The following is an 11930-nucleotide window of genomic DNA, read 5'->3' on the forward strand; positions in this document are numbered from 1 at the left end:
TTGGCTTCCGTCATAGCATTCCAACGTTAAATGTCCGGGCACTAAGCACTGTCTCCACTTCCGCGCAGCGATTTCCAGCGACTTGCCCGTACTGCGAGTACCTAGCTCGCTCATGCTCTTTTCGGAGCTCGTTAAAATGGTTTGACGCTAAGCATTTTGCCGAGACTAAGATCCTGAGTTCGTGACCTCTTCTATAAGTCCAGAAACCTTAAGCGCGCCTCTAATAACGCTCTTAAAGTGAACGAACCTGAGAGACCTTCAACAGACAGTTTCTACCGTGAACTGCTTCCTTTTTGTCCTTCCGTCTTTCAATCTCCCCTCTCTCGTACTCCGAGCATTTCGGTTAAATGCCTCTAAATTGTCCTACGTTGATCTCCTTGTTCAGATACAGAAAAAGAATATATCCGCTAGTTCTAGAAGAAAAAGGTACATATATAAGCAAGTTGAAAGAAGGCAATTGAGATTATTACGAAAGGTCAGTTTGCTTGAAGGACTCCCCCCCCCCACCTCCCCTAACAGCCAGAAAAAAAAAATGAGATCTCTCCTTTCTCGATAACACAGATCTGCAATGGCCAAGAACCGCATTTGCAGGCTCATCACTCCTGAATTAAGACTCTTTGAACACTTCTGAAATTCTTACTGGTCGGGCCATCCCATTGCCAACTTCCTCCCCATGTTCCCTCGTATTCTATTTGCCCTACGTTGGCATTTTTTTTTCCTCGGCTCTTTGTTCGCTCCACGACTTGCTCCTCCATCATCTGCTGCACGGTATGTCAGCCGCAAGTTGTTGATAATGGAATCTAAACTTCTCGAGCATATTGCATGCTATTTCATCCAAATATATGTATACATGCAGAGGCGACTGCCCTTTAGTTCGCGCCGCACAAGCTACATCCCTTACAAAAATTTTTATAGAAAGTCCATAGACAGTCTATAGACATTTGTCTATGAAGTCTATAGACTGTATATAGACATTTCTTTAGACTAGTCTATAGACAGTCTATAGATTTATGGCCATACACTTTTTATAGACTAGTCTATAAAAAGTCTGAGTCTATAGACTGTCTATAGACATTTCTTTAGACTAGTCTATAGACAGTCTATAGACTTATGGCCATACACTTTTTATAGACTAGTCTATAAAAAGTGAGTCTATAGACTGTCTATACACAGTCTATAGACAGTCTATAGACTTATGGCCATACTTTTTATAGACTAGTCTATAAAAAGTCTGAGTCTATAGATTGTCTATAGACTGTCTATAGACTTAGGGCCATACACTTTTTATAGACTAGTCTATAAGAAGTCTGAGTCTATAGACTGTCTATAGACGGTCTATAGACTTATGGCCATACACTTTTATAGACTAGTCTATAAAAAGTCTGAGTCTATGGACTGTCTATACACTGCCTATAGACAGTCTAGAGACTTATGGCCATACACTTTTTATAGACTAGTCTATAAGAAGTCTGAGTCTATAGACTGTCTATGGACAAGTGTATAGGCTTACAGTTCTACTTTTGTAGACTGAAGTCTATAGAATGTCTACAGATGAGATTTGTCCGTAGCCATTTTATACACTTCAGTCTACAAAAGTAGAACTATATATACAGTTCTACTTTTGTAGACTGAAGTCTATGGAATGTCTATATACAAATGTATACAGATAGTCTATAGACATTCTATAGACTTCAGTCTACAAAAACAGAACTTTATAGTCCGATACACCTTTTTTCTATGACATTCTGCAGACATTTGTTAACAAATATGAATTTTTTTTAATCTATAGGCACTCTATATACACAGACATCTTATAGACAAGTCTACAAAGAGTGTATAAGGCCATAACTCCATAGCGGCTATCTACAAGTTAGTTTAAATTTTTGTTTACATGCGGTAGCAAAAAGTTTTGAATGTATTTATGCATGTGCGCCTGTTCCTTTTCATCTGCACTTATGCATTACCGTTAGTAGATTAATAATGCTTCTGAACCAGCTGTACTTTCATATATGTTGCACAAACAGAAAGAATTTATATAGTGCTGAATCATGCAGTGCGAAAAATAAAACAAATGCGCCAGCAATGCATTCACCGTTTTTATTGCTCGATATAATAGATGAATTCCTTAAATTCATGTTGTATGCTATTATGGAAACAGATTAAATATTTACACTACTCCTTGGCAAGCATGGTCGCCAGGCTGGCCTTGACCTTTGTGTCATTAGACCCAAAGTTGCTGCAGGTGTATGCTGCAAATAAGTAGATGCAGCAATATGAGGCAAAAATAACAAGTGTATATTCTTTGTGTGTTCATTAAGCAGCTTAATATATTTGCTCAAACCATCTAAGTCAATACTTAATGCGGTTTAACTATGACTAATGGCTGCTTGTCAATACAAATCAGCACCTTTATACAATGTTTTATTGCATGGTATGGTGAACAATTAAACAGTCACAACTGCTGCTCGTGCCAGCAACAGTATGTTCCCTTTTATGACAAGTTCATATATGATGCATTATTGTACTTATCCCAAATGGTCTCTATATTTATTGCTGAAACGTTACCCAGTTGGGCTGTCTGTACATTTTTTTTTGGCTGGTAGTTAAGTATGCCCGTGCAAAGGGATATTTTCAGAAGACGTGACTGGAATATTCACAGTATCATGCCTAAGATTGTAATTTATTTTGCTTAATACACATTTAAATGTCTTTCTCATACTTTTAAATGAATGGGTGATTGGCCATAACTTCAACGGAAGGCAGATGGGCTGATTGTATCGATATGGTCACTTAATTTGTTACAGGTAATGAGGCCTCTTGGGCGTGCTAACAGGTTTCCAAGTTAGGTATACCACATGAGCACCCGAAATACCACACGAGCACTTTGTGTCATGGCACGACAGATATGCACCTCCTAGGAAACAGAACTGATAGTATAGTTCGAATGAATTCTATTACAGTAAATTATTTAAGGTGCTTTGAAAGATGCAAATTTTTTCTAGGCTATCGAGGTTCAGGACGTTTAGTTAACGCAAAAAAAACACATATTGAGTAAGAAATGCCTTGTCAGTAAGCTTGATTTTCTTTTATTTTTCAATAAATGGAACCAATTTCCTTCAATTTTTATCAGGTGAAACGTTTTAAAAATATATTTAACTCAGAGATTCTCTGGAAACTTTGTATGACATATAACAAGACAGCATACCTATGTGGCCATTTTAAAATTTCCCGATCTTTTTCCAAGCCTTCCCTGGCTGTTTTCATGAAAATTTTCTGGCAATCTATGACGCCTGCAGCTTAAGTGTAATAAAAAAAATATTGTGGTTTAATGCTTGCCAAGTACTGCCAGTCCATAATATTTAGATAAAACGAATAACACGTCAGTCACTTGACATGCAGTATTAGATTCAACTGACTTGAATCCCTTGATTAATAAAGCTGACAAGGGCTTCGGTAAGTTCGTAATTGATGGCCACACGAGTACAGCACGGAAGACACAGAGACACACGTAAAGCAAATGCAACAATGTGAGAAAAAACTATACAATGAGTTATACAATTAGTTATTTTTACGCTTCAATAGTAGTTTTCAATATAATTTGCTCTCATCACTTATGCCTCTAGTTAACTTTGTTTACCTCTGACTAAAGACTACATGGGAATATTAATCAGTACCATTATGATGTTTCGTTATACTACAGTATGATAAGCAGTTAGAGAACCGTAATGGTCGCCGGTGCCAGCAACGGTACGTTTCGTTTTAGGACAGGTTCATGTGACACACAGTGCACTTATAAAAATAAAAGAAATGCGAGAATCCCAAACGATTCCTATAATAATACTTGCTGAAACAAAGATACCCGGCTGGACTGTGCACATTTTTTCAGGTGTTAATACAATATGCCCGTGCCGAACGAACATGCTCAGCATACTGACTGAAGTTTTGAACAATCACGTTAAGATTTGCAATTTATTTCCGCTTAGAACAGTCTGCAATGCCTCTTTTCTCATACTTCGAGATGAATACATTTGCCACACTTTCAGTAGAATGCACATGAATGGGGGCGTACTGATCAGGTTACTTATCAACTAAAACATGTTACGATCTCTTAGGTGTGTTGATAAGGGTAGAACAAATGCAATGCCCACTGAATTATTTGAATAATCTGTGCGTTATCTACTTAGAAAAGACCACCAAATTGATAATCTGGCTCTTTTTTCTTTTGTACAGCGCATATTGTATGCAGTCTGTCCAAGACGACGGCGCTACATGCAACAGTAATGAAAACCGGAACACTTATTACGCACGACAATGGCTTCATACCATGCACGATTAGCACAATGCGAATCTGCGCCAGCAGCTGCCTTGTGATCAAGAGCACGTAAACTGCAGAACGCCGAAGCATCGGAAGCCACTTAACGCTTTTCATATAGCTCGAAAGATAACTTCTGCTGCTAAATTGTTTAAAAAAGAGACAAAAACCAAATCTTCCAACTACCGTCAAACGCAATGCCTTCAGTTTGAAACGTGTAAAGGTGTTCCCGGAGCGACTAATTTATTGTTCTCTAATTTTTTCGGCTAAGTTGCGGAGCTGCAAGTGACTAAGCTTATCGCAGGTTTCATGCTCCAAAAGCGTTTGTGGTTGCATATAAATAGATTGGGTGAATCTAGAGATTTCTACTAGATATTTCTTCAAGTCTCGTGTTTTGCTTGCTGTAACTTCCCAAAATTATTTAGATTGGTTGCCAGGAACCTTAAAAATACTGCTACTTTTAAACTATGCGAAAACGGCAGCGCACACACTGCTGATGCATGCCCCGCAAACACGGCCTTTCATCCGAGTACGCTAGCAGTTATTCAACTATGCCTGTCTGTTTGAAAATTCTTGATGCTAACACAATTTCGAGATATATGCGTAAAGCGTGTCACGAGAATTTCGCTACACATACGGTGCAGCATTCATCGCGGCCGGATCAAGCGCCACTAAATGAGATCTACCACACTGGCTGCCCAACACACACAATCCGCTTAGTGGTAGCTCAGTATCAAGTTAAAACATGGTGTACTTCCTTTTTTACGCACCTAAGCTATAATGATAAAATCAACAAGCACGAGCGATCGCTCGCCGTAAAACATTCCGTATAGTAGAAGCGAGAACAAGAGCGCGTTATCAAGCCATGTCAACGACAAACCGACACTATACCCGAGTCGCCTGCGCTACATGCAGCCGGTTCGCGCTACGAAATGCGCTCACATAATCATGAGGTATTGACGCAAAACGTCTTTGATAAAGCTTACCATTCAATGTAGTTGACGTGTGATGCCACAAAGAAGACACGCATACACAGACACCAACGTTCAGGGAGACACCGCACACCGGCACAACCGTTTACGTGCCTGGCGCACTCGTTGAGACGGCGCACCGCCGCGCATGCGCAAGAGCTCCGAGCATGCGCAGGAGCTCCGCGCGGAGGGCGTGCGCGCTCGGAGGAGTGTGAGCGCCTTTTCCTCCTTCATTTTTTTCTTTGTCTCTTTCTCTCTCTCTGATGCGCCATGCGCGCCGGAACGGGTGGCTTTTCTTTTCCGCTATGCATTTTTTTCGTGGACGAAGGATATGCGCTGGCAGGTTGTATGACAAACGCTGTGGGCTATCGTATGAGACTGGAACGCTAACGTGAATGCGCTGTTTGTAAAAGCCGTTACGGTGCCCTTCAGACGTTTTAGACGCATTATTGTCAGCGTCGATGAGTAATACAGCGTATTTGTAGCATATATTCCAGCGTACCGCCAAATGTGATGTCCGCACGTATGTTAGTGCTAATTTTCTGTTCCGATGATAGGTCAAAGCAATCAGTACAGCATTGAGGTACTCATATGCGTGGCTGCGCAGGCATACCGCCGGCGAAATACTGGGTGGGCTCAGAGAATTCGGCACCTATTTTAAGTGAATGAGAAACGTTGATGAGTTTATAGTGCAGGATATTAGGCAACAAAAGTCGCCCGATGTTAGTGACGCAGCCGAGATATGAAGACAATGTGAGAGAGAGAGAGAGAGAGAGAGAGACAACTTCATGTAGTCGCCTGCAGAACGACACCATGACTAAATGGCGCCGTGACGCGGGCCCTGACGTCTTCTCAGCGGGTGGTCTCTACTCAACTCCAGCGCGTGTTACTCCCGCGGTTGGTCGCCCTGTGGGGCAACGTTCCGTCGGTTTCGCTCGGCCGTTGTCTTTCAAGAGCCGCCGAGACCTGCTGGACGGCCCAGGTTTGGCTTTCGTGGCCGTAGCATTCCGCCGCAGCCGCGAGTCGCGGAGGAATCGTTGTACTTGTCGAAGCCTCATTGGGGAACTTGGTGCAATCCCATAGGATGTGCGTCAGGGTGGCCCTCTCCCGCTGGCACACGCGGCACACATCACTCACATATAATTTAGGGTATAGATGAGTCATTAATACTGGGGTGGGTAAAGAACCAGTTTGCAATTGTCTGAACAGCACCGCCTCCGCTCGGCTCAGCCCCGGGTGCGGGGGTGGGAAAGTCCTTCGAGCGAGGCGGTAGAACTGGGTAAGTTCGTTGAACGTCGTAATGCGGTCCTTGGCACTACACCACGTTGGACGGTCGGTTGCAGCGGCGCGGTTGGTTAGCGCTCGCGCCACTGCGTGTGCCGTCTCGTTGTGGTTATCGTGCTTCTCGGACGCATCGGTGCCCGCGTGCGCCGGGAACCACTTGATTCTAATACACCGATTCTGTCGTTGCAGGTCAGCCGAGCACAGAACGCGCACAGCCTCACCACACACTTTGCCCTTTGCATAATTCCGCACTGCACTTCGGGAATCGCACAACACCGTCTGGCACCCGGGGTCGGCAATGGCCAGGGCAATGGCCACCTCCTCCGCCTGACACGCCTCGCGGACCCGTAAGCTCGCCGCTGCCCTCGTCGCGCCGGACGACGCCTCGATGACGGTAGCTACGAACGCCGCGCAGTCTCCCTGGTATTCTGCCGCATCCACGAACCTTGCGTGCTCGTCCTTGGCGTGAAAGTCGATGAGGGCCTTGGCCCTCGCCGCTCTTCTCTCCTTGTTGTACTCCGGGTTCATGTTTCTCGGGATGAGGTCCACCCGAATCCGGCGCCGGGTTCCGTCCGGGACAGAAACGTCGCTACTCGCCGCTTTCGCTCCGGGCGTGAAGCCCAAGTATTGAAGTATGCGCCTGCCGGCTTCGGTCATAGAGAGCCGCTCCAGCTGGGCGGTTCGTTGCGCTTCCGCAATTTCGTCGAGGGTATTGTGTACCCCCAGGCTCAGGAGCTTGTTGGTGCTCGTACACTCGAGTAGTCCGAGCGCCGCCTTGTAAGCTCGGCGTATCAGGGCGTCGATTTTATTCCTTTCACATTGCATCCAGTTGTGGAAGGCTGCAACGTAGGTGACGTGGCTGATTACGAAGGAGTGCACAAGCCGAATCAAGCTTTCCTCCTTCATCCCGGCCTTGCGGTTGGCGACCCGTCTGATGAGACGTATTGCGTTGGTAATCTTGGCTGTAAGGCGGGAAATAGTCTCGCCGTTGCCCCGTCGCTTGTCTATGATCATGCCGAGCACCCGGATTTTGTCGACCTCCGGGATCACGTGGCCGTTCCTCGTCACGATCTTGATGGCCTCGTAATCCCTCGCTTCGCTCCTCTTACGTCTGACGTATTTCGGTGGTAACACCAGCAGTTCTGACTTGCTCGGTGAGCAGATCAAACCAGAACCGTTCAGCTGGTCTTCAATCGCGTCGACGGCTTCTTGCAGCGTGCTCTCAATGTGACCATCGCTGCCTCCCGGAACCCACAGCGTGATGTCATCGGCGTAGATGGTGTGCCGGACGCCCTCGACGCGAGAGAGTCGCTTGGCCACCCCGATCATGACGAGGTTGAATAACAACGGCGAGATGACCGAGCCTTGGGGGGTCCCGACACTGCCGAGCCTCTTCTCTTGGAGCCGTAGATCGCCGGCGCAGAGCTCAGTAGTCCGTCCCGTCAGAAAGTCCTTGATATAATTGTATGTTCTTGCGCCCATGTTGAGTCTGGACACCTGGGCTAGGATGGCAGAGTGCTTCACCTTGTCGAAGGCGCTCTGCAGGTCCAGCCCCAGAATGGCCTTGTTGTCTTTCGTTAGGGTATCTTCGTCAATTATATCTTTCTTCAACAGAATCATCGCGTCTTGGGTGCCGAGGGAACGCCGAAACCCGATGATCGTGGTGGGGTATAGTCCCGACTCCTCCAGGTAATCCTGCCACCTACACATGAGGACGTGCTCCAACACCTTGCCCACGCAGGACGTGAGCGAGATGGGCCGGAGGTTGTCCGTGTTCGGCGGCTTGCCTGGTTTGGGGATGAGTATGGTCTTGGCAGTCTTCCACTGCTGGGGCAGTGACCCCGCACTCCAGCACTTGTTGTAGTAACCGGTGAGGTTTTCGATGGCCACATCGCTGAGGTTCTTGAGCGCTCTGTTCGAGATGTGATCCGGGCCGGCGGCCGACTTGCTGTTTAGTTCGTGCAGGGCCGCTCGCACCTCCTCGACGCTGATGTCGCGGTCAAGCTTCTCGTTGGCTTGACCGCCGTACTCAGGATGCCTTTCCGTGGGTGTAACCGGAAGATACTTGCTGTTTATGCGTCTGATTACTTCAGTTTCCCCGTTTTCCTTGACTGCTCTGTGAATGATCTTTGCGAGGCGGTCGCGTTGGTGGGACTTTGTTTTAGTCTCGTCGAGCAGATGCCGCATCAAGTTCCAGGTTTTGCCGCTATGCATCTGCCCGTCCGCAGCATTACAGATTTCGTTCCATTGTTGCGTGCAGAGCAGCCGACAATGAACTTCGATGGCGCGATTCAGCTCCGCCACCTTCTTCCTTAGGCGCCGATTTAGTCGTTGTTTCTTCCACCTGTTTAGGATAGATTGCTTTGCTTCGAATAAGTGCGCGAGACGGCTGTCAACCTTGTCGACCTGCTCATCCGTTTCTATGATTTTGGTCGCCTCCTTGATCTTCCCCGCGATGTGAGCTGACCATTCTTCTATGTTATTGATTTCCTCCATCTCCGTTGGTAACAGGCTACGGAAGGCATCCCAATCCGTAAAATAATGTTTTCTGGTGTCCTCCGAGGCCTTGACCTCTTCCGGTATGATGACCTCTACGATGTAGTGGTCGCTGCCGAGCTCTGACTCCGTGTTGCGCCAGGAGATATTCCCCTTCTCGTCGTTCTTCACGAACGTGAGGTCCGGCGTCGTATCCCTGGACACAGAGTTCCCAATCCTTGTAGGATCAGTCGGGTCTGTGATGAGGGTGAAGCCCAGGTCCAATGTGTCTTGGAACAGGTCTCGCCCCTTGGCCAATTGCTTGTTATATCCCCATGCCGGGTGTGCCGCGTTGAAGTCCCCGCAGGCGACGAGCCTGTGAGTCCCCGCCACGGTGCTGGCTCTGTGAAGGAGCGTCTTGAATTTTTGCTTCCAGTGTGAAGGGCTACTGTAGACGTTAAGCAGAAAGGTGCTGTTCTTTTGTTTCTTGCCCGTAACGACCTCGATGAGAGTGTATTCAATTTTACTATTGTGCAACTCGTGCTCAATGAAGGTGAGTCCCTTGCGAACCAATGTGCATATCCCTCTGCCGCCGCTGACCTTTGGAGACTTGGCGTATACGCGATAACCGGGTAGCGACACTGTATCAGTGCGAGTCTCTTGTATCATGATTATATCAGGCTTGTTTGCTACTTGTGTTATGTGTTGCTGCAAGACGGCCTTCTTGCTAGCGAAACCGTTACAGTTCCAGTGCCAGGTCACGAGACCCTTCACTGCTGTAGTTGTTGTTGTTGCTGGAGCGGCCATGATTGTTGCTGATTGTACTGCCGCGTTATTTGCTGTATTGCGTTCGTTAACTGCTGACACGTCCGCTCGATGGCGGCGAACCTGTCGTTAATCATCGTGGTGAACGTTGTCTTAATATAATTTTCGAGCCCATCGAGGTGTTCCTCGATTTGGTCGACCTTGTCTTTCAGGTTGTCCACCCGGTCGTTGAGCTTGCGCTCCTTCAGGTTCTCGATCGCTCGTCTCTTGGGTGCTGGTTCCTTCTCAGCGGATGTTGATGGTAAAGCGCTGCTGATGCTGGGTGTTGGTTCACATGATACCGCTTGGGGCGTTTCGTTATTGGTGGAACGGGTCGTGAGAAGCTTCTTGATTTCCATGATCTCGTTTGCCATCTTGCTAATAGTGGCCTCTTGCCTACTGACTTTTGTCTCGAGCTCGTTGTTTTTGCGCCTGAGTGCCTCGTTGTCTTCCTGCAACATCCTCATCGCCTCGTCTTCCTTCGTCTTGCTCTTGTTGTTGCCATCGACGGTCTTGCTGGTGCTAATGGTCGTTGCGGTGGTCGTTGCGGTATTGGAGGTGGTGGTGGTGGTGGTGGCACCCCCCTGTGCTTTCTTGGCACCGTGCCTTGCTGCATCGGCCCAGCTCACGCGGTCACGTGACTGCGATCGCTTGCGGCTAAGGCTACGCTGTCTACTCTCGCTGGCCCTGCGCTTCGAGACGGAACGTGACGCTCGGCGACCAGCTGAGCCGGCAGGTGTTGCAGTTGCTGACATCAGCGATGGAAATTCCTCAGCTCTGAGAGATGTTCGCTGTTGCTGCTGCGCTTGTTGTTCGGCCATCTTGCGCTCCCATTGTCTCCTTGTAACTACGTATGGGACCTTGAACCTATTCTTGCAAACCTTGTCACCGGTCAGATGTGGCCCTCCGCACAATCGGCAAGTGGGGGTACAACTATGGTCTTCCTTGGGGTCAACGGCCCCGCAAGCAAAGCAAGCCCTCACGTGAGGGTTTGGACAAACGTCGCGGCGGTGGCCCACCTTTCCGCACTGCTTACATACATCGAATTGTTTTCGATATAGGCTGCACTTGGTGAGAACGGGACCATAGCACACGTAATTCGGGACCTTCAGGCCCTTGAAAGCCACGATGACTGTGGTCGAGCTACCAATCCTCTTCGCGCCAAGTGCCAAGGGATTTCTCGAGTTTACAATGTTCCGGTCGATTGCGGCCGTGGAGTCCTCTATTGGGATACCTCTAATAATGCCTTTAACGGTGCCATATGGCGCGGTTTGATATGCGCCAACCACGTGTTCCTTGCCACCAATGCAGATCGATTTTATTTCGGCGTAACGTGAAGCACGTATATCGTCGGGGGTACTCACCACCATGATGTTTTGTTGCAAGTTGGGGCAGAAGGTGTCCGCTGCTCCATCCTCCCTTGATACGTTCGCCGCCGTCATGATGGCTGATGCCACGGTGGCGGTCTGGGTCCTCGCGATGTTAAGGCCTCCCCGAGGCCGCACTATCACCTTGGTCTCCTCCCTCGGTAGAGCGTCCGGCATCCTTGCTGCCCTCGTCACCGAAGCTTTCACGTTCCTGGCAAAGTTCTTCGTCGTAGGTCTTGACTGGTGAGCGGCAGTCCCCTGGCTGGCCAAGGTCTTTATACGCCGGCCTACATGCGACCAGTCTGCATTGTCGTTGAATTCCTCGGAAGAAATCTCTTCCCCTTGAGTTTCAACACACATCTGGCTAACGCCGGAATTCGCCGGGTCCCGAACAATAGACGTCTCCATCTCGGTCGACATGTTTGTATAGCCGCCGCCCGAAGACGACGGCCTTTCCTCGCAGAGGATGGGCCTGGCTATGGGCAGATCCAAGCCGTTCGATTAGGCTTACTGGAACGGCGCCGGCTTCCACGGAAAGTCCCGGGAAATTGGCGAAAAATCGTACCTTTGGTAGCCACCGGTACCGGTTGATGACCCGCACTCTCACAGACACAGTGGTAATAGTTATACCGCGGTAAAAAATAATTAGCACTGCAAAATTGGTCATAAAATCCGGAGCCGATGTGAGCACGTCAGCTCAGACCATGGCTCATACCC

Source organism: Dermacentor variabilis, chromosome 7 (assembly GCF_050947875.1).
Source record: "Dermacentor variabilis isolate Ectoservices chromosome 7, ASM5094787v1, whole genome shotgun sequence".
Classification (NCBI taxonomy): Eukaryota; Metazoa; Arthropoda; class Arachnida; order Ixodida; family Ixodidae; genus Dermacentor; species Dermacentor variabilis.